The sequence below is a fragment of the Sinohyriopsis cumingii genome, chromosome 10 (genome assembly GCF_028554795.1).
Source record: "Sinohyriopsis cumingii isolate HCF-2022 chromosome 10, ASM2855479v2, whole genome shotgun sequence".
Taxonomy (NCBI): domain Eukaryota; kingdom Metazoa; phylum Mollusca; class Bivalvia; order Unionida; family Unionidae; genus Sinohyriopsis; species Sinohyriopsis cumingii.
The window spans coordinates 11435803-11458236 of record NC_142970.1 but is presented as its reverse complement, the minus strand read 5'-3'; the positions used below and the strand labels follow the sequence as shown (position 1 = coordinate 11458236).

The following is a 22434-nucleotide window of genomic DNA, read 5'->3' as shown; positions in this document are numbered from 1 at the left end:
ATATCAATATGGGCAGTACTCATTATTGCATATGAATTCAGATCTACTTGAATAGTACTCATACCATTGCATATGATCTGAAATCATATATGGACAATACTCATATCATTGTTTATGTGTTCAACTGCATATGAATAGTACTCGTGATGTGATGTGATTTTGATTTTTTACGTAGATTTAACAATTTTTCAGTCATATCGCTACGATGTCTGCAATGTGGCAGTTTATAGTGATGTCTAGCACTGGAGCATCATGCCACAGACATGTAGCATGATGTCCCACCCATTCACATTATTCTGACACGGGCCGAGACAGCTGTTAGTACCAATTTTGTAAATCTTTGGTATGACTCGGCCGGGGATCGAACCCACGACCTCCCGCCTCCCGCATCCGAGGCGGACGCTCTAACCACTAGGCCACCGGAGCGGTTGAATAGTACTCATAGCATTGCGCATGAATGCATATCAATATGAATAATACTCGTAGCATTGCGTATGATTTCAAATCAATATTAATAGTACTTATATCATTGCCTATGATTCTAAACCAATATGAATTGTACTCGTATATTTGCACATTAATTCAAATCAACATGAATAGTACTCACATAATTGAGTATGAATTCAAATCAATATGAATAATACTCGTATCAAGCGTATGATTTCAAATCAATGCACGTTTTCGAATATCATACTATAAATGCTGAAAAACTTAAAAAAATAACAAAATTAAAAGTTTAATACCTTATGTTTCTAATTGCAGTATATAACTTTCTAAAATTTATTTAACATTCGTTTGCACTCAGTGGCGTTTATCGAAGAAATCATAACCGGTGAGGGTTTGCACCCAAATTAAGCAGTCCATTAATTGATAACTTAGTGTGAATGTCCTTGAATGAAAAGTCAACATGTGAAAATTGCCATCAATCTGGATTATCGGACATGAGGAACTATTTGATTTGTTCTGGGTGCGATTTACTCTTCAATCAAAAGAGATAAATAATATTCCATCATTTTTATTTGCATAATTAGCATCACTGTGTCCTTGATATCCTATGACTGATGTTCTTGTTTCATGTTAAAACACTGCCAAAAACCGATATATGAACTGATTCAGAGGTTATCATATTATCGATATGAAGGAACAATGTGAGAAAATTATGATTAACAAGATATAATCTGCAATTAAAGAATTTAAAGTCTAAAAATAGCAAACTCTAGAAATACACAAAGAAGATAAATAACTGAAACGAAAAGAAGAAATCTTCCAGGATTGCAGATACAATTTTACTTGGATCTGCCTATCAGAGCCCCTGAGAGAGATTCGATTGTCCTGGATATGCCAACACGGACTTAGCGAATGGAATACATAAGTAACCTTTCGTAGAAAGTTAGATAAAAATAAGTTGCGGTAACTTAGAGCATCTATAAGTCTAGGTAGGACATAGAGACTTTAATTAGAGACAGAACACATACTTCTCTTTTGTTATATATCAGATATGTTACGTGTATTTGATTGACATTAAGAACAGCGGACCTATTTTCTTTACGCTTACTGTGTCTTGGTAAGAGAGAGAGAGAGAGAGAGAGAGAGAGAGAGAGAGAGAGAGAGAGAAAGAGAGGACTGGTTTATCTTAATGCTCGCTAACACGGAGAAAAGGGGAAATGTCGGTTTACAAACTCATGTATTTTTCGCACTGCCGTCAACGTAATTTTTTGTGACGTCAAACCTGCCCGTTATACGGAGATAACGTGTCCATTTATAGGGTCACGTGAGGTTCCGTAAACGTTTATGGCTTCGGATGTTGTAGTAAAGCGTTCACTGCATTTAAAACGTTGTCTCGAGTATTTATCATATAACGAATTAAATCTTGATAAACCATAACTCTTTGTACATGATTTGAGCTTATGGGCTTATTTTCGCTGTTAACTGATTGAATTTTGATATGCTAGAGATTTCTGGGCACGACATCCTTTTATATGTTTAGTGACCTTTACAATGCATACTATTACAGTCACTGCTGCATCATTGCGTCGTTAAACAGTGCAGCAGTATTCTCTCAATGATTGATGTGTATGTGTATATAAATAGCAGCATGATGTTGCCAGGGCATAATAGTCGAACAGAAAACACGGGATATTGAAGGACGATTACATTTTGGAGGATTTACAGAGATTTTGTAAGTAGCAGGATGTTTTATATGACATAATATTACACATTCGTATAACCTGTGCTCATAAATAGTTGAAATAATGCGTAGCCTGTGTATTTTGCAAGCATCAGTCTAACTACGCAAATGCAGACCAATAATTTGTTCTTTTATTTCTGATATCATTGGTGGCAGACTTAAAAAAGGGGTGGGGGTGAGGAGGAGCACATAACAATTTGTTGATCTAGGGTGCGTTCAAAGGTCATAAGCTGCTGATCATTTTAGTTGTGACTTAAGTGGATATGGTATTGACAAGAAGCATTCTGGGGAATACATTTCTTGGAATGACATTTTCGCTCAGGGTCTTTGGAGAGAAAAAAAGCTAACAAAATAACATATGTCCATACTATAGTTCGTTTAGCGAATTATATCCTTACATTGATTCTATGTCTCAAAACGTAAAAACTACGGTTTCGGCACGAAAGATTTCAACACCATCTACAGCACAAACTACACACAATAGATAATTACATGCTTCAAACTAGTGGTAGGCTTGCATGAAAGCTGCCATATTAGTCGTGGAGTTATGCAATAGTCCAATTCTGATACAGAACTTCAGGAATACGAGACTCGTTGCTTTCCATCAGTAAGTAAACTCCATTTTCATGATAAACTTTGCTATTAAATGATGACGATGATCTTAAATGTTTGACGTGTGCGGCAATTCCACCATTTACATCACCTTGAGGGATGCGAAGGGAGTCATCATCCAACTATATTTTGCCTTTAATCTGAGTGTGTGAGCACTCATTTGGGGGATTTAAACGTGCGCATCTCGTATTGCTTATTTACTCATCTAGTCCTAGTTTTCTCTGACCCTTGCCACCCCATTTTTGATATTGGACATTTATGTTGGGGTGTAGGGTCAGAGTCCACAGCATATTAAACAATTGGAATTCGCCGACACCATTTGGTAGCCTCTTATTAGCGGGCCTAGCAAACTTGAACGACATTCATGGAGATATACCTGCATGAAATCGATAGGAATATTATTTATTTTCTCATAAATTGCGAGCATATCATTCGTTATATCTTTAATCCGCTCACTGACCAGACGAAACTAAAGTGGTATTTAAATTTGACCCGGATCTCACCATCAGCATTACTGGTCACATGAGTAAATAAATCTGGAAACCTACATTTTTTTGACATCGACGTCATATAGTCACGTGATATTAACAGTAAAACTATTGCTTGTGTTTCTGTAGGAAAACAAATCGACTATATCATTGAAAGTCTCGAAAGCTTGATAGAAAAATAAGAGAACACAAACTTTTCAAAATATTTATTCTGAAAACAATGACCGGAAATATGTAAGTGTTTCAGCAGCTTGAAGAAAACCAGATTAACAAGCAGAGAGAACATGTCAATGTGATAGTCAAGTGATACCAACAAAACCATTGCTGACACGTGCTCAGTAAGTAGTGAAGGGGGACACTTTACGTACAATGGGAATTAGCATTAAAAACACCCTTGGGACACTTTACGTACAATGGAAATTTAACATGGAGAAAAATCGTGGGACACTTTACGTACAAGGGGAATTAACATGGGAATAAATCGTGGGATACTATACGTACAAGGGAATTTAACATGGGAATAAATTGTGGGATACTATACGTACAAGGGGAATTTAACATGGGATTTTTTTTTTTTTAAAAAGTTTTTTTAAAATTTAAATTTAAATTTAAATTTAAAAAAGGGGTAGGCAATTCAAAAGACTATCTCTTTTCGAGAAATATGGCTGGCCCTGAAAAGGGCCTTTGGGTTTTATGTTAATGTATTCATTAACATAAATGGCACCGCATTGGTCTTCTTCTTGTCCTTAGGCTGCGTCTTACTGTTGGTCCGTACATCAGCACTCTTTTCAGGCATCCTTGTCTTTCGACGTAGATCCTACGTATCCACAGGCTGGTGTTTGTCCTGTGGACAACGGTCCACTTGGATCGGACATACATGAGCAAGTCTGTCCGAAACATCATGGAAGACACAAGGGTGGATGACTCAACTGTAGTCCACATCTTGAAGCGACGAGAACAGGTGAATCAATGCATTGAACGGCGCTTATTTATAGGCGGAGGAAGGATTGAAACGGATTGAGTTCATTTACCAATCCGAACACGCGTTACAGAATTCAGTCAGCTCGCATCCAATCCGAAGAGAGCAGTCTGTGACGTCACGTAGTCAATATAGATTCGCTAGCGCTTGTGTGCAGTCAGTCTATGCGACAGTGATTCAACATGACGGAAACTCAGAAAACGGTCCATTGGGGTGCACCAGCAGGGGAGACTGCCCAAGGGAACTCGGACTTACTTTCAGAAGAGGTGAATTGGGATTTTGTGGATTTTCTCTCCTCGCAAGAATTTGTTCCGGAACCTTCGTTACTTTCTTCATTACCGCAAGTGGAGAATTTTAGACAGAGACAGAAAGAAGAATTGGAGAAATTTATACAACGACAAAAGGAAGCGGAACAGGCTTTTCTCCTACAGCAACAGCAACAAGAAGAAGAAGAAGAGGTAAGAAAAAAACAACAGCAACAACAGCAAGAAGAAGTAGCAGCAAAGAAACAAGAGGGTGAAAATCAAACGGTCACGGTACTGTTGGACATTTTAGCGGAGTTAAGAAGTCTGAAACAAATGTATCAGACTTCTTTATCACGACCGAAGAGAATACGACCTTCCCGAGCCAAACATGTCAACCCTGTGACTAAGCCTACCGTACCACCCTTAGTGATTTCAACCCAATCATTATCATCATCAACATTACGCAGTCCAGAAGTAGGCCTTGGCCGTGGCAAAGGCTTAAGGCAGTTAAAATTGATTGCTTAAACTCACCCCTACACCATGAAGAAAAAGGCCCTTTTCAGGGCCACCCACATTTCTCGAAAAGAAATACAATTTCAATTTGCCAATAACTCAAAAAAACTCACCCATGTTACCCTTATATTACGTGTCTGTGTATGAGTGCGTGAGTGTAGCTTCTTATTTTAAAATCACAACTCAAAGACACTTACCTTATATCATTCATTTATTCTTTTATCCATTTTTTACAATCCAATTCACAATTCACAACACAACACTTTAATTAAAAGTTCATTGACTTCTTCTTTTCTCCTTGTTTAGTCTCTCTGTTTTTTGAATTTCTTCACCGTCACACTCTTTTCCTCTTCTTCCTCCTCGCTTTCTTCCCTTCTTCTTTTTTTCTCCTGTTTCTTTTTCTTCACCTGTCTTCTTTCTTCCTCAGAAGAATCCCTCTCTTCCTCTGAAGAATCCCTCTCTTCTTCTGAAGAATTCCTCTTTTCTTCTGACTCCTCTTGTTTCTTTTTTGGGCAATCTGGAGACCAATGTCCTTTTTCTTTACAATAATAACAGGTATCTTGACTTTTGTCTTTTTTATCCCCTGTTTTTTTTCTTTTTTGATGGTCTGGACACTCTGAAGACCAATGCCCTTTCTTCTGACAGATATAGCAAGTATCTTGACTTTTATCTCTAAAGGAAGGAGAGTAGTCCGTAGGCTGGTCTGAAGAGAATTTTCTAATGACCCCTCGCAAAGCTCTGACGAAACGTTCCATCTGGTCAGTCTCTTCCATCGTTGTGTTCGGCTTGAGAGTGAAATGAATAGTGAAAGGACAGGACACACACCCTTTTATATACGCTGGTCTGCTATGACTATAAAGTAGTTTATGGTGTTTGAACTTGAGTCATTTGACTTTTTGCTTTCAAGATGAAACGATCCCATTCATTCGAGAAGAAAGAAGAAGAAAGTAAGAGGCAGAAACGTGATCTATCGCCTCGTACCAGGGCTGAAATCTTGGCACAAATTCATGCCAGTGATTTTGAAGAGGACATGAGTGAACCAGAATCCGAACCCTCTAAAACAAGTTCACCACCCTTAGTCAACCCTGAAAAGTACTATTCCATTCGAGAGACGGAAAAGCGCTCCTCTAGAAAATTTAGAACCACGGCTTACAAATACACGGTGAAGTTTAAAGATTTCAAGGCTGAAGTGCCGTTAGAGAAAGCAGAAGTGTTCATCACTGAGGTGTGGGATTCTTTGCTCACTGCACTCAAGCGACAATGTCAACCCAAAGAAGACGATCGTTTGAGACTTTCCATACAACACGACGGTTTGAAATCCCCTGTTTGGATCGAGTTTAGCACCCCTGCAGAATTGACTGCTTCCAAAGTCATGGACAAGATTCAACACGTACAACAATCTAATGATCAGTTTGACATCACCGATGGTAAAGCCACACTGGACATGACCCACGTCTCTCCTCCTCAAGGGACAGGACGCAAAAAGATGTTATTGGTGGACGACCTTCGCAACACCAAAAAGAGTCTCGTCCGAATTAACAACTCTCATGACCAGATGTGTTTAGCCCGTGCCATCGTGGTGGGACGAACCTATGCCGACAAGAACGACACGGTAGAAATGAAAAGAACCTGGAACACTATTCAACGTTCCCATCGAGCCAAGCAACTAAACGAAGCAGAACTCCTGTTGCAACAAGCTGGCCTGTCCAAAGACACACCCTGTGGCATTCCTGAGATGCAAAAATTGCAAGATGCCCTAGCTCCACGCTACACCTTGAAAGTGCACCCTCAAGAAGTGCGCGGACCTCTGTTGTTTCGAGGCCAAGACTTTAAGGACGGAAAATACATTCATGTCTATTATCACGATGAACATTTCGATACCATTACCAGTATCACCGGATTCCTGAAATACGGTTATTACTGTGAGAAATGTGACCATGGTTATAACAATCGAGAGCAACACAAGCATTGTGGATCGAAATGCACAGGATGTTTGGCCCCTTCACCCTGTCTGAGCGAAGAACCAGTGCCTTGTTCCACTTGTCTGCGCACGTTTGTCAGCCCTACCTGTTACCAACAACATCTGAAAACGCAAGGTTCACAGAAGAAATGCGCTTGTCAACTGCTGAGATTGTGCTCTACGTGTGAACAAGTCATACGTACCAATAATACCAAGGCACACGTATGTCGAGGAAAGAAAAAATGTCACATTTGTCACCACATCGTGGACTTGGAACACGAATGTTACGTGCAAAAATACCAACCCCCACCAGAGAAAGAGGACGGTCACAAGAAGAAAGGCAATTTCATCTTTTTCGATTTCGAATGCATGCAAGAAACTGGCATTCACATTCCTAATTTCTGCGTGGCTCATCGAGCGTGCGAGAAGTGCATTCAAGAACCTATCTTCAGTCATTGCCCTCACTGCAGCAAGATACCCGGAGGGCGTGAAAAAATCTTTCGGGGACCGAACACGTTAGCCGATTTTGCCCAATGGGCCTTAGACCCCGTCGACAAGACGTGGAGCCAAGAGGACATCGAACGTTACGGAGATTGTCATCGTCATGCCACGGTGATGGCTCACAATTTCTCCGGATACGATGGACAGTTTCTTCTCAGATATTATACGGAACAAGGCACCGAACGTCCTAAAGTGACTTTGAACGGAGCCAAAATCATTTTCATGCAAGTGGGACAAGTGCAGTTTAAAGATTCGATGAGCTATTTGGCCATGCCTTTGAGTCGAATGCCTAAAACGTTTGGAATGACAGAAATGGCTAAAGGGTACTTTCCACACTTTTTCAATACGGAAGCCAATCAACACGCCGTTCTACCCCATTTGCCTGAGGCTCACTATTACGACCCCGACAACATGCGTACCGAACAACGAAAAGCTTTCTACGCTTGGTACCAGGCTCACGCCTCGGACCCTTTCGACTTTCAGGAAGAAATGCTAAAGTATTGTCGTTCCGACGTGGACATTTTACGGCGTTGCTGTGGAAAATTTCGAGAACTGTTCATGGAACACGGAGGGGTCGATCCTTTGAAAGAAGCTTGCACCATTGCCAAAGCGTGTTCCTTAGTGTATCGACAACGATTCATGCCTGAAAAGACCGTGGCTGTCATCAGTCCTCAAACGACCCACTTTGTCAAACGTCAATACTCGGTCAAAGCCCTACGTTGGTTACATTACTTGTGCGACAAGGAAGACAAGTGGATTCAGCATGCCCGCAACGGAGGGGGCGAAAAGACCATCGGAACGTATTCGGTCGATGGCTGGGACTTAGAAAACCCCAAGATCGTGTACGAGTTTAACGGTTGCTTATTTCACGGATGTCCCGTCTGTTACCCTGACCGTGGCACTAAAAATCAGTTTTTGCAACGAACCATGGAAGACTTGTACCAGGACACTTGTCAGCGGCGTCTAAAGTTGGAACAGCAAGGATACCAAGTGGTGGAAATGTGGGAACACGAGTACGATCACCGTATGAAAACCGATCCCGAGTTTAAACGCCTCGTGGAAAGTTACCAGTTCGTGGACCCGCTGAACCCGAGGGATAGTTTGTACGGAGGAAGGACCAATGCCACCTGTTTGCTGTACCAAGCCGACGAAGAGAAAGGAGAAGAAATCAAATACTTGGATGTGTGTTCGCTGTATCCCTACGTGTGCAAATATTGTCGTTTTCCCGTAGGGCACCCACAATTGCTGACGGAACACATCGACCTGGTCAACATTCGACAATACGAAGGCTTGATCAAGTGTAAAGTTTTGCCTCCCACGAACCTCTACCATCCCGTCTTACCTCACCATTGTCAAGGCAAACTGATGTTTCCCTTGTGCCGTACTTGTGCCGAAACGTGCAACCAAGACCAAGCTTGTCAGCACACCCAGGAAGAACGGGCCTTGACGGGAACCTGGGTCAGCGTAGAATTGTTCAAAGCTATGGACATGGGATACCAACTGTTAGAAGTGTACGAAATTTGCCACTTTCCCAAGACACAACAATACCACAAGGGTGATCCCAGTCAGAAAGGCATTTTCGCTGACTACGTGGATGCCTTTTTGAAACTGAAACAAGAAGCCAGCGGCTATCCGTCCTGGTGTCACACTCCCGAAGACCAAATACAATTCAAAGAGAAATACTACGAACAAGAAGGCATCACTTTAGACCACATCGAGAAAAACGAAGGCAGGCGATCGTTTGCCAAAGTGATGTTAAATTGCTTGTGGGGTAAAATGGCACAACGACCGTGTTTACCCAAGACGGAATATTTGACAGAACCTTCCCGCTACTTCCAGATGATTCACGACAAAACCAAATACATGAAACACGTGGACGTCGTTCGAGAGAATTTGATCTTGGTCAATTACGAAGAAGATCTGGACTTTGTGCAAGACGACCCTTTTGGAAATGTCATCATTGCGGCTTACGTGACAGCCCATGCTCGCTTAAAATTGTACGAAGCTTTAGAACTGTTAGAAGAACGCGTCCTGTACTTTGACACGGACAGTTGCATTTACATCCATCACCCGATTCAACATCACCCTAACATCGAAGGAGACCGTTTAGGAGCCTGGACAGACGAGCATCCCGACGACAAGATTCTAAGTTTTGTCAGTGGCGGTCCCAAAAATTACGGCTACGAATACCGGGACAAACAAGGAGAAGTGCACACGACGTGCAAAGTGAAAGGACTGACTCTGAATTATCGTACCAGTCGAGTGGTCAACTTTGGGGTATTGAAAGAAGCCTTGCAATCGGGAGAGGATGGAAACTTTAAAGTGACCACTCACCAACCGAACAAGATTGTACGTTTACCCACTCACCACATCGTCAGTCGACCTTTGGAAAAAGTTTATCAAATCGTGTACCAGAAGCGAGTTCGACTTCCCAATCATTTCACCTTACCGTATGGACACGTTGGTATAAAACATTGGTTGTAAGAGGATAGTTACCCCACCAGAAAGATGACTTCGCCACAGCAAGAATCGAGTGAGAAACCCGATGAGAACTCCAAGTTCAAACCCTACCATTTTCCAGTCTTCTTACCTGACTATTGTGATTGTGCCCGTCGATTGGACACGTTTCAGAAATGGCCTACGGATAGGGAAGGATTACCTTCTTCGCATGTTTTAGCTAGAACAGGATTTGTCTACTTGGGACCTGAGTCAGGATTGGGATACGAGGTACAGTGTTTCGCTTGCGGACTGAAGTTACGAATGGATCTATGTATCTATAAAGATTCAGCTATTCTGGAACATACTCGATGGTCTCCTCACTGCCCTTACCTTTCTATGGCCTTTCCACCCATTACACTACGGTACAATGTTGACGGTACCTTAGAGACGGTACCTTCCGAAACAAGACATAAAAAACGTAAAAAAGGAAAGATCTACAAGCTGGAGACTGCATTGCGACTAGTATAAAAAGGGGGCTATGGTCAAGATCGATAGTTCATTGTGACTACCAAGACCGAGCGAACAAGATGAATACTTTGAAAAAGACATCGTTCCAGTTTGGGGATTGTAAAAAAGTTGTATCTTCCTCTAGTGTGACTAATACTGGATGGATAAGACCCATGCATTGCGACGGAAAATGTCCGGAAGGAAACTGCGATTGTCCATGTGGTTACCATTGTAATTGCGTAACGGAGTTTGCAGACGAGTGCGATTGTGAGCCTTGCGATGGGACCGATGCTGTACGTTGTGACCTGAGCGATGCCGTAAAGCATCATGGGAACTTTGTTCTCACTACCCCTGTCATGGAAAGTGATGCTGTGCGTGTCAAACCTGAGGGATGCGAAAGCGATGCCGCTCGTCCTCTTGGACATTTTACTGGGTTTCGTTTTAAAGGGGAATGTCGACCTTCACGTTTACCTCCCTACGGATGTCATCCAGCCCTGAGCAAACTCCTACCCATTTCACTCAACCCTCATCGAAACGAACCTGTGAAAAACGAATATTCGTTTCCTGTGCGTTCGTCGGAATACTGCGACTTTGAAAATCGTCTTCAATCGTTCAAAGGAAAATGGCCAAAGTATCTGGGAGGACCGACCCCCGAAGAATTAGCCAGAGCCGGATTTTTCTACTTGGGCGAAGGAGATAAAGTCAAGTGCTTCAGTTGCGGTGTGTCACTTCACCACTGGGAACCGCAAGATTCGGCCTACGTAGAACATGCTCGATGGTCACCGAATTGTCATTACTTACCTTTAGTGGGACCGAGACATTGAAGTAACTTCTTACCATAATCATCTGTTCATGGATACTTTACAAGAGAACATTCGTGCTTTGCCTGTGGAGTTGAGAGAACGCATTTACCGAGAGCTGGTCAAAATACAAGTGAAACGTAAAGAACAATTGCATCCGATACGTCACCGGTGTTTGAACCACTGGTACCTGAAGGCTATACAAGGACTGATTCAATTGAAAGTGTTCCATTGGACAGACATTGATCAACGACCTCCTGGTTATAAAAAGGAATGGTTTGGTATTGACGATTCTATCTACTACATTGTAAACGTATTGCATCGAATTCCAGAGGAAGAGTTAACGAATTACCAACATCTTTCACACAATGTCAACTTGGTGAAAGAGGAAACTTCTGAACGAATTGTAATGTGTAGATTAGTGACTCAACGATTTAAATTCGACACTGAAGTGAAACCATGTTTGTGCAAAGAGTACATTTCTTGTGTCAGACCAAAGAGGATTTAGTATGACCTATTCATGGATACTTTACAAGAGAACATTCGTGCTTTGCCTGTGGAGTTGAGAGAACGCATTTACCGAGAGCTGGTGAAAATACAAGTGAAACGTAAAGAACAATTGCATCCGATACGTCACCAGATCTTTAACCACTGGTACTTGAATGGTATAAGAGAACTGATTCGTCAGAAATTCTTTCAATGGTCAGACATTGTTCAAAACTTTGAGGTCGCTAATGATCGACATGTTCATGATTATGGTTACTTCGAGATTCACCTAGTGCAATGCATTGAGGAAGACAAGTTAAAGGATTACCAACATATTTTACGTGGAATCTACTTAGAGGAAGAGGAAACACCTAAACGAACTCTGACGTTTCGGTTACAGTATGCAAGATTTAGATTCCCTACTGGAGAACGAAGATCTCTGGCTAGAAAGTACGTCTATTGCATCCGAAAAAAAGAGAATATAAAAACAGGCTGCCATGCCACGGTTTATGTCACATGTCATCCAACAGATTCCGTGGAAGGAACTCAATGACCATATTCAAACCGTGGATCATTACCATCAATTATTACAAGAACTGTATCCATTCAATTTTGGGCGACAAGTGGTGTGTGTCTTAGTGACTTGTTTTCTGGGATTTCGTTTACCAGCCGATTCCTTGTGGACTCTTTACGATCAGTACTTACCACCTCCATGGCCTTAAATGGTCACGAAAAACTCCTTTTGTTCAAAGCCTTGCGTTTTCATCTGGATACTTCTCGACCTCAACAGGAAAAAAAGATTCGTCAACTTTTAGCGACCCAAGACGTGTATGACGATGTGTGTGTAGCTTGTGACTTACACCCTCATTGGACAGATGTTCGTGATTGGAAAAAGGGGGGTTTTGAGGCTTGGACCCAAGAAGTGGCCCAGTATGCACAAGAGTTGTTCAAGGAAAAAAGTTACTTTTCAACCTGTGTTAGTGACGGTGCCAGAAGAACCCGTCACCGAGAACAACCACTCGCTTCAGGACAGGACTGTCATGGACATGCCTGAAAGGTCATTCCGGGAGGACACTTGTGTGACAATACCTCATGTAGAGACTGTAAGAACATTACACACTGTCCCTAGGACATCTTGGTTAACCAAAACATGTTGTACAGACACTTGTTTATATTTCACTTTGATCGCTTTGCTGTGTTTTATATTCCTGTACATCACTATTTGGGTTGTATGTATTTTTGTCTTTCGTGTTCATATTTGAAAAAAACATTCAATAAACGTGTTCTGAAAAAGTATATAAACTCTTGTCTTGTTTGTTTTTTCGTGTCACAAGTGACATTTCTCATACCATGGCTACCTCTGCTGTCTCTGCTCCCTCTTCCTCTACTGTCAAAGTCATCGACGAACACTTAGATCGTGCCAGTTGGGAGGCTTTGTATCTTCGCCATCCCTTTAACATGCTCATTGCTGGACCTAGCGGTTCAGGCAAAACCGAATTCGTCAAACGTTTGATCGAACATAAACATCATTTGATCGATCGACCCCCTCAACGGATCGTGTGGTGTTACAAAGAGTGGCAATCGGCGTACAGCCTCTTGCGAGAAAGTCAAGGCGATTCCATCGTGTTTGTGGAAGGCATTCCTAAAGAAGACGACGGCATCGTCTCTGACTCCCGTCAAACCCATTTGGTCATTTTCGACGACATGTTAGGAGAAGACGAAGAAGAAATTAAATTGTGGTTCACGCGCAAAGGGCATCACCGTAATGCCAGTGTCGTTTACATCACCCAAAATTTGTTTCAACAAAGTAAAGCCCATCGCACCATCAGTCTCAATGCGCATTACGTGGTCTTGTTTAAAAGCCCTCGAGATAAATCGCAAGTGCAAGTCTTAGCCAAACAGTTAGGAACGCCTTGGCTGACTCAGGCGTACGACGATGCCACTCAAACGCCACACGCCTATTTGCTCGTCGATTTGAAACCTACGACCCCCGAGGATTTGCGATTTCGTACCCACTTGTTTCACCACTGGTGCCAAGACGGAGGGCCTGTCCTGTACACGTCTCCGTCCTCGACTTCATTTCACTCCCCATGAAAAAAAATCTATAAAAACCTCAGACCCTTTTTCGTCTGTCTCACACAGTGTGAACATGACGTCCCTTCAGTCTCATCTTCCCGTCAAATTGATTCGTGCCTTGTATGGCATCAGTCGAGAAAAAGATCCACAAACACGAGCCCGTGTCTTAGAAGCTAGTCTCAAAGAAGTCTTACGATGGTTCACGGTGACGGCACGTCAATTACTCCAAGGAATCATTCAGATTCCTCATCAAACCCAACGCTTTTTCGATCGAAACAAAGTCGCTTTGGTCCAACTGGCCGATCCCCGCATCGACACTCAAACCAAAAAACAAATCATTTTGAAACCTGGAGGGAGCGGTACTCTAGGAGGGGTCATCATTCGCTCACTCTTAAGATGGGATCCTAATGCCCCCAAAGTTATCCCCAAGACAAAAGTCCAACGAAGCCCCAAGAAGAAAAAGAAAAAGACCAAGTCCCCAAGAAGAACTTCTCCAGTGGCGGGACCCTCCTCTTACCAGACACCACCACCATCACCCCGGAAAAAGAAAAGAAGCCCCAAGAAAAAGAAACAGAGAAAAAGTCCTCAAAAAAAGAAAAGTCCACAGAAGAAAACTAGTCGCAAGAGAGGCACTTCGGCCAGGACGCAACCTTACACTCGCAAACCACGACCTGCCACAACGTCTCCGGCAGCCTCACGTTTGTCCACTTCTCCGTTGATGTCACCAGGAACTGAAGAGTACTTGGAGACGTTGATTACACCAAGAACTTCTCCGTTGATGACCCCCAAAAGAACTTCCCCAGTGGCAGGACCTTCCAATTTAGCGGCAGTGGCTGCTGCTCACAAAGTACCTTGTCCCAAAATCAAAGTTCAAGAAAGATCGGGCATGTTACAAAGTTTACTGGATTTGTCCAAGCAAGAACTGGCTCGATTTAGTCCGTTGCGTACCCCTGCACGACGTGTCATGCCTGTCCTCAAACTGATAAAACGTAAAGACAATCAGTGGCGACGCGTTCCAGTATAAAAAGGCCTGTGACCGAGTAGGGTATCAGTGTTTTTAGGTGCTCCTAAAGACTCAAAGATGTCACCCTCCAGAAAACCCCAAGGAAAGAAAAGGAAAGGACTACCACCACGTTTAGCCAAACATGGGGACCTGTTATCTGTCCTGTCCAAAGCTTCTCCACCCCTACGAAAAAAACTCATTCAAACGGCCTCCAAAGAGGTCATCGATACCGTGTGCGAATGTTGTTTGAACGTTTTGAAAGGCACGATCCCTTTGTCCAAACACCAGAAACAATGCTTAGGCAAACATCGTCACGTTCTTCGGAAAATGGTTCAAAAGAAAATTCCCATTCGTCAAAAAAAGAAGATGTTGGTCCAACGTGGAGGCATTTTACCTCTCTTGTTAGGCCCCATACTGAAAGGAGTCTTGGGAACCATGTTGGGAGGACTGATGGGAGCAAGATAAAAAGGCCTTCGGAAGTCCCAAGATCTCAGAATTCACCCCTGACAACCCCATGGAAGGACGAAAACTAGCTTTAGTGCCTTACAAACGATGGATGGAATACCATCGGTGGCAAGAACAACGCACCCCGCATTTACCTCCCAATCCCAATTTGAGCGAGATGTCCCAGTTACAACACGAATTGCAATCCTTGCTGGATCGCCAAGATTTGTCCGAAACAGAAAAATCGCAAAAGTACGGTCAACTCTTGCAACGACTGCAACTCTTTCACCAGAAAGCTTTAGACGAAACAGCTTTACCCACTCTGAAAGATTTTAAGACCTTGATGAAAAGTCCAGCACCATCACCAGTACCAGTACCAGTACCACCAGTACCCGTGACCAAGACAGAAAAAGGAAAAGAAGAAGAAGAAGAAGGATTTCAAACTCCACCAGAAAAAGTACGCAAGTTAACAACACCACCTACCTCCAGAATTGGATGGATTAAAAAGATGATGGCCACCCCTTCTTCCTCACAAGAGAAAAAGAAAGTGAAGACAGAAGTGAAAACAGAAGTGAAACAAGAACCGATATCCCCTGCTCAGACATCCTCCTCCTCCTCCTCTTCGACACCTATTGCTGGCCGCACACGCAAAGCCTTGCAATCCAAGAAAATACCCCAAGAGAAAAAGAGTAGCCTCTTCCAAGAGTGGGTGCCTTATTAAGACACCAATCAACACAAAAAAAAAAAAATGGAAAAAGTCTTAGCTAGCATTTACTACGATCCCTCGCATCCTGCAGGTTACGCAGGAGTTCAAAAATTGTATCGTGCTGCCAAAACGCGACTGAAAAGTCTCCGTTTACCTCAAGTGCAACGATGGTTACAAGAACAAACTACCTACACTTTACACAAACCCATTCGACGCAAGTTTGCCAGAAGTCGCACCCGAGTGGAAGGCATCGATCATCAATGGCAAGCCGATTTAGCCGATGTCTCTCATTTGGCCAGCTACAATCGTGGCTACAAATATTTGTTTTGTGTCATCGACGTCTTTTCCAAATTTGCCTGGGTCGTGCCTTTGACTTCCAAATCGAGCAGCGAGTTAGTGCGAGCCCTGCAACGGGTGTTGAAACAAAGCGGTCGTCACCCTCTTCGATGGCAAACGGACAAAGGCACCGAATTTCTGAACCAAGCTTTCCAAAAAGAATTAAAGAAACGTGACATTCATTTTTTTACCACCGAGAATCCCGAAACCAAAGCCAGCATCGTGGAGCGTTTTCAACGCACTTTGAAAGAACGCATGTGGAAATATTTTACGCATCACCACACTCTGAAGTACATCGACATCTTACCGCACCTGGTGCAAGCGTACAACCAATCTTACCATCGAAGCATCGGACGTGCCCCGCAAGACGTGACTCCCGACAACGAAGTGCTGGTGTTCGAGCGCCTGTTCGGTACGTCCCCGACGAGGGCTGTCCCCAAGAAAAGTGGAGAGTTGACCGTAGGAGATTGGGTGCGCATTGGCAAAACCAAACGCACTTTCGACAAAGGTTACTTACCTAACTGGACGACCGAATTGTTTCGCGTCACTGGACGAGTGCATGGCCGTCATCCTACCGTCTATAAATTGGAAGACATGAACGGAGAAGTACTCAAAGGAACGTTTTATTTGCCCGAGTTACAACGTGTTACCAAAAAAGAAGACGACGTGTACGACATCGAAAGCATTCTCGAACGCAGAACCCGTAAAGTGGGCAAACGACGTGTCAAAGAAGTCAAAGTACGTTGGAAAGGATATCCACCCAGTTTCGATTCTTGGATCGACGCTTCGCAAGTCATCGACTATAAAAAGAAGAAGTGACCATCATGCCCTTTCACACATCAGACGCAGCTACGTCGACCAGTCCTTCTTCCCCTAGTTCTTCTGTGCAAGATTTACAAAAACAACCCTTGTGGGTGTGGTGTGGAGAACGTGTGCCTAAAACGCAAATCGTCTTTTTCTGCCAAATCTTCGTGGTGTATTGTGTCATCGGGGCAGCCATCGCCAATTTGAGTTTGCAACAAGGAGACAAACAATTGTGGACCATTTTATTGAGCAGTTGCATCGGTTACCTGCTTCCCAATCCCTCCCTGAAATTCTCCTCGAACGGGAACGTTGTGTCCAGTGCCAGTGTCAGTCACCACTCCAATAACAACCACAACCAGAACCCCATTTTGGGCGGAGACACGCCTCTGACATCCACTAACCCCTCGGACAGTCACAGAACTCTGGAATTATGAGTCACCAAAACCAATTTTACTTAACCTTACCCAGTGACAGTTCCATGGAGGTGTTTCCCAACAACACGTTGTGCTGTTACACGGCCAAATTACCTCAAGCCATCCCCTTAGATCACGAAGCCCATTGGGAAGTGGCTTTAGTAGAAATGATTCACCCGACCCAAGTTCACAATGTCATTCCCAATCAAAATAAATTCGATGTGGAAGTTCATGACGAGCCATTGCAAGAGTACTTGGATAAGAATGTCAAATATGACAATAAAACCTATAATGAGAAAACTAAAACGTGGACCTACCACTTTGTGATTCTCCCAGGCTATTATTTCAGTGGTCATCATTTGGTCAGCGCCATAGCCTCCAGGTTTAATGGCGTGTTTGGGAAAGCTTTTGACATTGTCAAGAACAAAAGTGTCACCCTGGAGTACCACAAAGTAGCTCGTCGCTTCTTGATGAAATTTGAGCGAAGTAAAATCGTGTCCATTGAATTTTGTCCTGAATTGTTTGACATGTTGGGCGGTAACATGGAGCTGAGGAAGAAATTAGAACAAAAAACACCACCCGAATTACCCATCATTTACGACAACGTGACTTTTGGCCAGTATTTTAATAGCCCGGTAGAACTGAACCAAGGACTGAATTTGATCTTTGTGTATTCCGATGTGGTGGAATACAACGTGGTGGGACACACCTCCGTGCCGTTACTGCGTGTCATTCCTTTCAAAGTGGATTCTGCCACGAACGCTGACGAGGAAGGTGGAAACACTTACCACGTCCACCGCGAATTTGTCCATCCTCACTATTTGCCTGTCAGCAAGTCGTATTTGGACACGGTCAACATTACTATAAAAGGAGATTTGGGACAAAATATTCCATTCACCAAAGGAAAAGTCACGGTGAAACTCCATTTTCGAAAACGGTTCTCTCACGACTCGTAAGTAAGTAAGTCATGTATCCAGTGTACCAAGGGGTGGCTCGACAGCGAGGACACGGTTTAGGAGACATGTTAAAATCGGCCTTTCGTTCGGTGGCTCCAGTCTTGAAACCGATGGTGACACGAGGATTGCACGCCTTGAAAGATGCGGCACTGACACAAGGCAAAGAATTTCTCCAAAATGTCATCATCGACAAACAAAACCCTAAAGAAGCCTTGATGAGGGCAGGCAAAAATGTCTTGCTGCAAACAGGCAAAGACATTTTGGGTCGACGAGAGACACCTATAAATGACCTGCACGCTACCGAATCAGGCATTCAGCAAGGACAAGGCAGAAAGAGACGACGAAGAAAACACCCTTTCACCAGACTTCAAGCGAGAAAGGCCAAAAAAAGAAGAACCGTTCGAGACTTAGACGTTTTCGATTATTGAAACACAGCAACAACAAAAAATGATGCACCGAGAGTCTTGCGCTTGTTCCAAGACGGAACTGGATCTGTTTGCCATGCCCCCCACCATGATGACGATGCAAGAATCCCAGTGGGTGGAATTTCATCCCGTCTCCTCATTGACCGATTCCACTCCCATCGAGTTTGAAATCAAAGGACAGCCCGAAGATTACATCGATCTGAATAGCAGTTACTTGTACCTGAAAGTCAAAGTTGTAGATAAGACAGGAGGTGATATAGACACTGAAGCAGTAGCTCCCGTCAACAATTTCATGCATTCCTTGTTCAGTGGAGTGGACTTGTACTTGAACAACAAACTGGTCAGCAGCAGCATGGATACTTACCCTTATCGGGCCTACCTGGAAAATCTCTTGACGTACGGAATAGATGCCAAGAACACTCATCTCAATGCCTGTGTGGTATGGGAAGCTGACGATGAAGGCCAGTTTGAAGAATTGGTAACTGATACAACCAAAGAACACAATGGGGGATTTGTAGAACGAAGAGACAGAATCAAAGATGGAAAGAGTTTAGAACTGATGGATCGTTTGCATTTGGACATGTGGTTGCAAGAGAAATATTTGCTGAACGGGGTGAATATTCGCCTGAGACTGAATCGGAGCAGTACCGCTTTCCATTTATTGGCTAGTGCTGACGATTACAAAACCAAAATCCAAGAAGCCAGACTCTACGTGCGACGTGTGGAAGTGCTACCTAAAGTAGGTAACGACATCAGTCAGACGTTGAGCAGAACGACCGCCAAGTATCCCATCCGACGCGTGGAAGTGAAAACGTTCACCATTTCTGCTGGACTGCAATCCATAACCGAAGATCATCTGTTTCAAGGACAGTTACCCAAACGTTTGATCGTTGGTATCGTCGAGAATACAGCCTTCAACGGAGATGCCGAAAAAAATCCTTTCAACTTTCAACACTTTTTAGTGAAGAAAATCGAAGTCAGTCGTGATGGCAAGACCTTGTGTACCCGACCTTTCGAACCTGACTTTGCCAAGAACAATTACTTGAGATCGTACTTGTCCCTGTACGAAGCCACCGGCCAGTTAGGAACCAACACCACTCACGGCATTACGTATGACGATTATGCAGGAGGCTATGCTTTGTGGGCTTTCGATTTTACTCCAGACCAAGGCAGCGACGAGGGACATTTCCACCCTATAAAATCCGGCCAGATTCGTGTGGAACTTCAGTTTGCAAAGCCACTGGACAAGACAGTGAACGTCATCCTGTATGCAGAATTCGATAATACCATAGAAATCAACAGTTTGAGAGAAGTCATTCTAGATTATTAGAAAGCCATGGAAGACTGTTGTCCCTCTTTACCTAGTGGAGAAACTTTGGAGATGGAATGTAAGGAGACCGTGGAAGGAGAAGAATCTCAAGACAAAGACGAAGAAGATATCATGATGAAGTCGAGATGGCCAGAACAAGAAGCCCATTTAGTCTGCTGTTTTGCCAAACACTTGGTCGACAAAATGACGGAATTGATCAAGAAAAATTGCTATGGATGTCAAAACGATCATCCCAGTCAAATTCAACACGATAAATGCCTGATGTTGAGTCAAGAAGAAAAATTGGACGAGTATCTGGACGAAGCTTGGAGCCTCATCTCGAACAAAGACGTGTTGCACCAGTGGTATAAAGACTTGCGTGAACATTCTTGTCCAGCATTAACCACTCAAGAGATCCATCGTATCGAAGCTCTCCTGAATCAGAGTGAGGAAACAGAACGAATAACCGTTTATTCGTCAGACATTTTCAAGCAAAAAGTCAGGATCGAATTGACGACGTATTATTACCTGTGAAGAAGAAGAAAACAAACACAAAACAATGGATACCTGGGAACTTTATTACCTTTTGAACCACAGTTCGTATACGTCTTCTTGGAATCCCGTCGTCTGTGCTAAAGATGAACTCCCTCATCGCAAACCTAAAGACCATCAAGCTTACGTGATCAACACGGACGATAGTCATCTCCCAGGAACCCACTGGGTAGCCGTCTACTTTCCTCAAGAAGGCTGTGTGGAATATTTCGATTCGTACGGATTGCCCCCTTTGGAAGACGATATCATCGACTTTATGAGAAGAAATGCTCAAACCACCCGATTCAATAACGTGAAATTACAAGGCACAGATTCCTTGGTGTGTGGACAGTACTGTGTGTATTTTCTGCATCATCGCAGCCTGGGCTATTCCTTAGAACATTTAGTGACTCATTTCGATCCTCGTTCTTCTGCTAGAAACGATGTGAAAGTAGATCGATGGTTTTGTGACCATTATGCTTATCTTTTGTCTCAAGCTAGGAAACGTAGTGTCCATCAATGGCCTAATGATTTCCAACAGTGGAAATCACAATTTCATTCACAACGTTGTCAGCCTTGTTTAAAGTAGATTGTATTTGAAGAAAAAAATGTTTGTAATTTGAAAAAAAATTGTTTGATGTTATCATGTTGGATTATTGTTAGAGTTGTTGTTAGTTAGTGTTAAGTGATTTTTGAATAAAAAATGTTGTGTTTTGAAAAAATGCCTTTGTCTTTTGTTTAGCTATAAGAATGTTGGATTGATGCTCTTTCATTTCTTACTATCCCTCTCATGAACGTTGCGGCTCGAAAACCGTGTGGGGGATGTTTTCCTTCACGTCCGCGCTTTCACTTTAAGAACCGGGTTGTTCCCAATCTAGCCATCCATTGTCGACTCATCCTCCTAAGAAGATGTGCTCCAAACTAGCTAAGCTCAACGAAGCCTACGTGAATCTGCATAGGGTCAGACACAGTCTGATACCGAAGCCAGAAGAAATAGAGAATGTGAGAATGTTAAAAATCACTGAAGACCTGATAGAAGAGCTCTTCAGAGAAGAAATGAACAGGGAGAAAGAAGAATGGACAGAGAAGTACAGACTTCAGAGACAGCAGCAACAACAGCAACAGCAGCAGCAACCTGAAGCTGACAGAGGCTTTGTCGATTGTCGTATCGACACCAAAGAATTCTTCTTCTCTTTCCGAAGAAGCAGACCTATTGCCAGAAAGTCTATCCTCAGAGGACATCGCATTCTTAGAAACTGAAAAAAGAATGCCATAGCAAAACAAAAAACAGCCCTTTTCAGGGCTACCCAATACTCTAGAAAAGAAATAACTATTAATTTGCCAATGTGTAGGTAGAGTAGTGTGAAAATAAACACTAACTCTTTCTTTAAAATATGAGGGTATGTGTTAGTGTTTGTAAGTGATAAAGTAGGTTGGTGTGAATAGTAGATTAAAATGATGTTAGTTTTTTGGGCTGTTTGAGGTGTATATTTGGGGTTAGATTGGATTGCTTTGAGTATGTGGATAGTCTATTGAAGTGATGGGTAGCATAAAAAAGTGAGTGAGTGTTTCTTTTAGGTCCGCGCGTTGTTGTTTTTTTTGGTCATGATCTAGGTAAGATGAATTTTATGTTTTTAGGGGGATGTTTTCCTTCACGTTCGCGCTTTCAGTATAAATTGAAACTCGTTCGGCAGTCCAGCTACCCTTGTTGAT

At 42.9% G+C, this 22434-nt stretch overlaps 1 protein-coding gene across 3 annotated transcripts in view; it reads left to right on the top strand.

Annotated features, from left to right (window-relative positions):
• The first annotated feature begins 2070 nt into the window (after nt 1–2070).
• LOC149789593 (uncharacterized) overlaps nt 2071–22434 on the top strand; it is a 119870-nt gene continuing 99506 nt past the window's right edge. For 2 of the 3 annotated variants that reach the window (XM_089971611.1, XM_089971615.1), the window contains exon 1: nt 2071–2179. The gene's annotated coding sequence lies outside the window, so the exon portion shown is untranslated. The remainder of the gene's footprint in view (nt 2180–22434) is intronic. The other variant, XM_089971612.1, reaches the window with a different exon arrangement.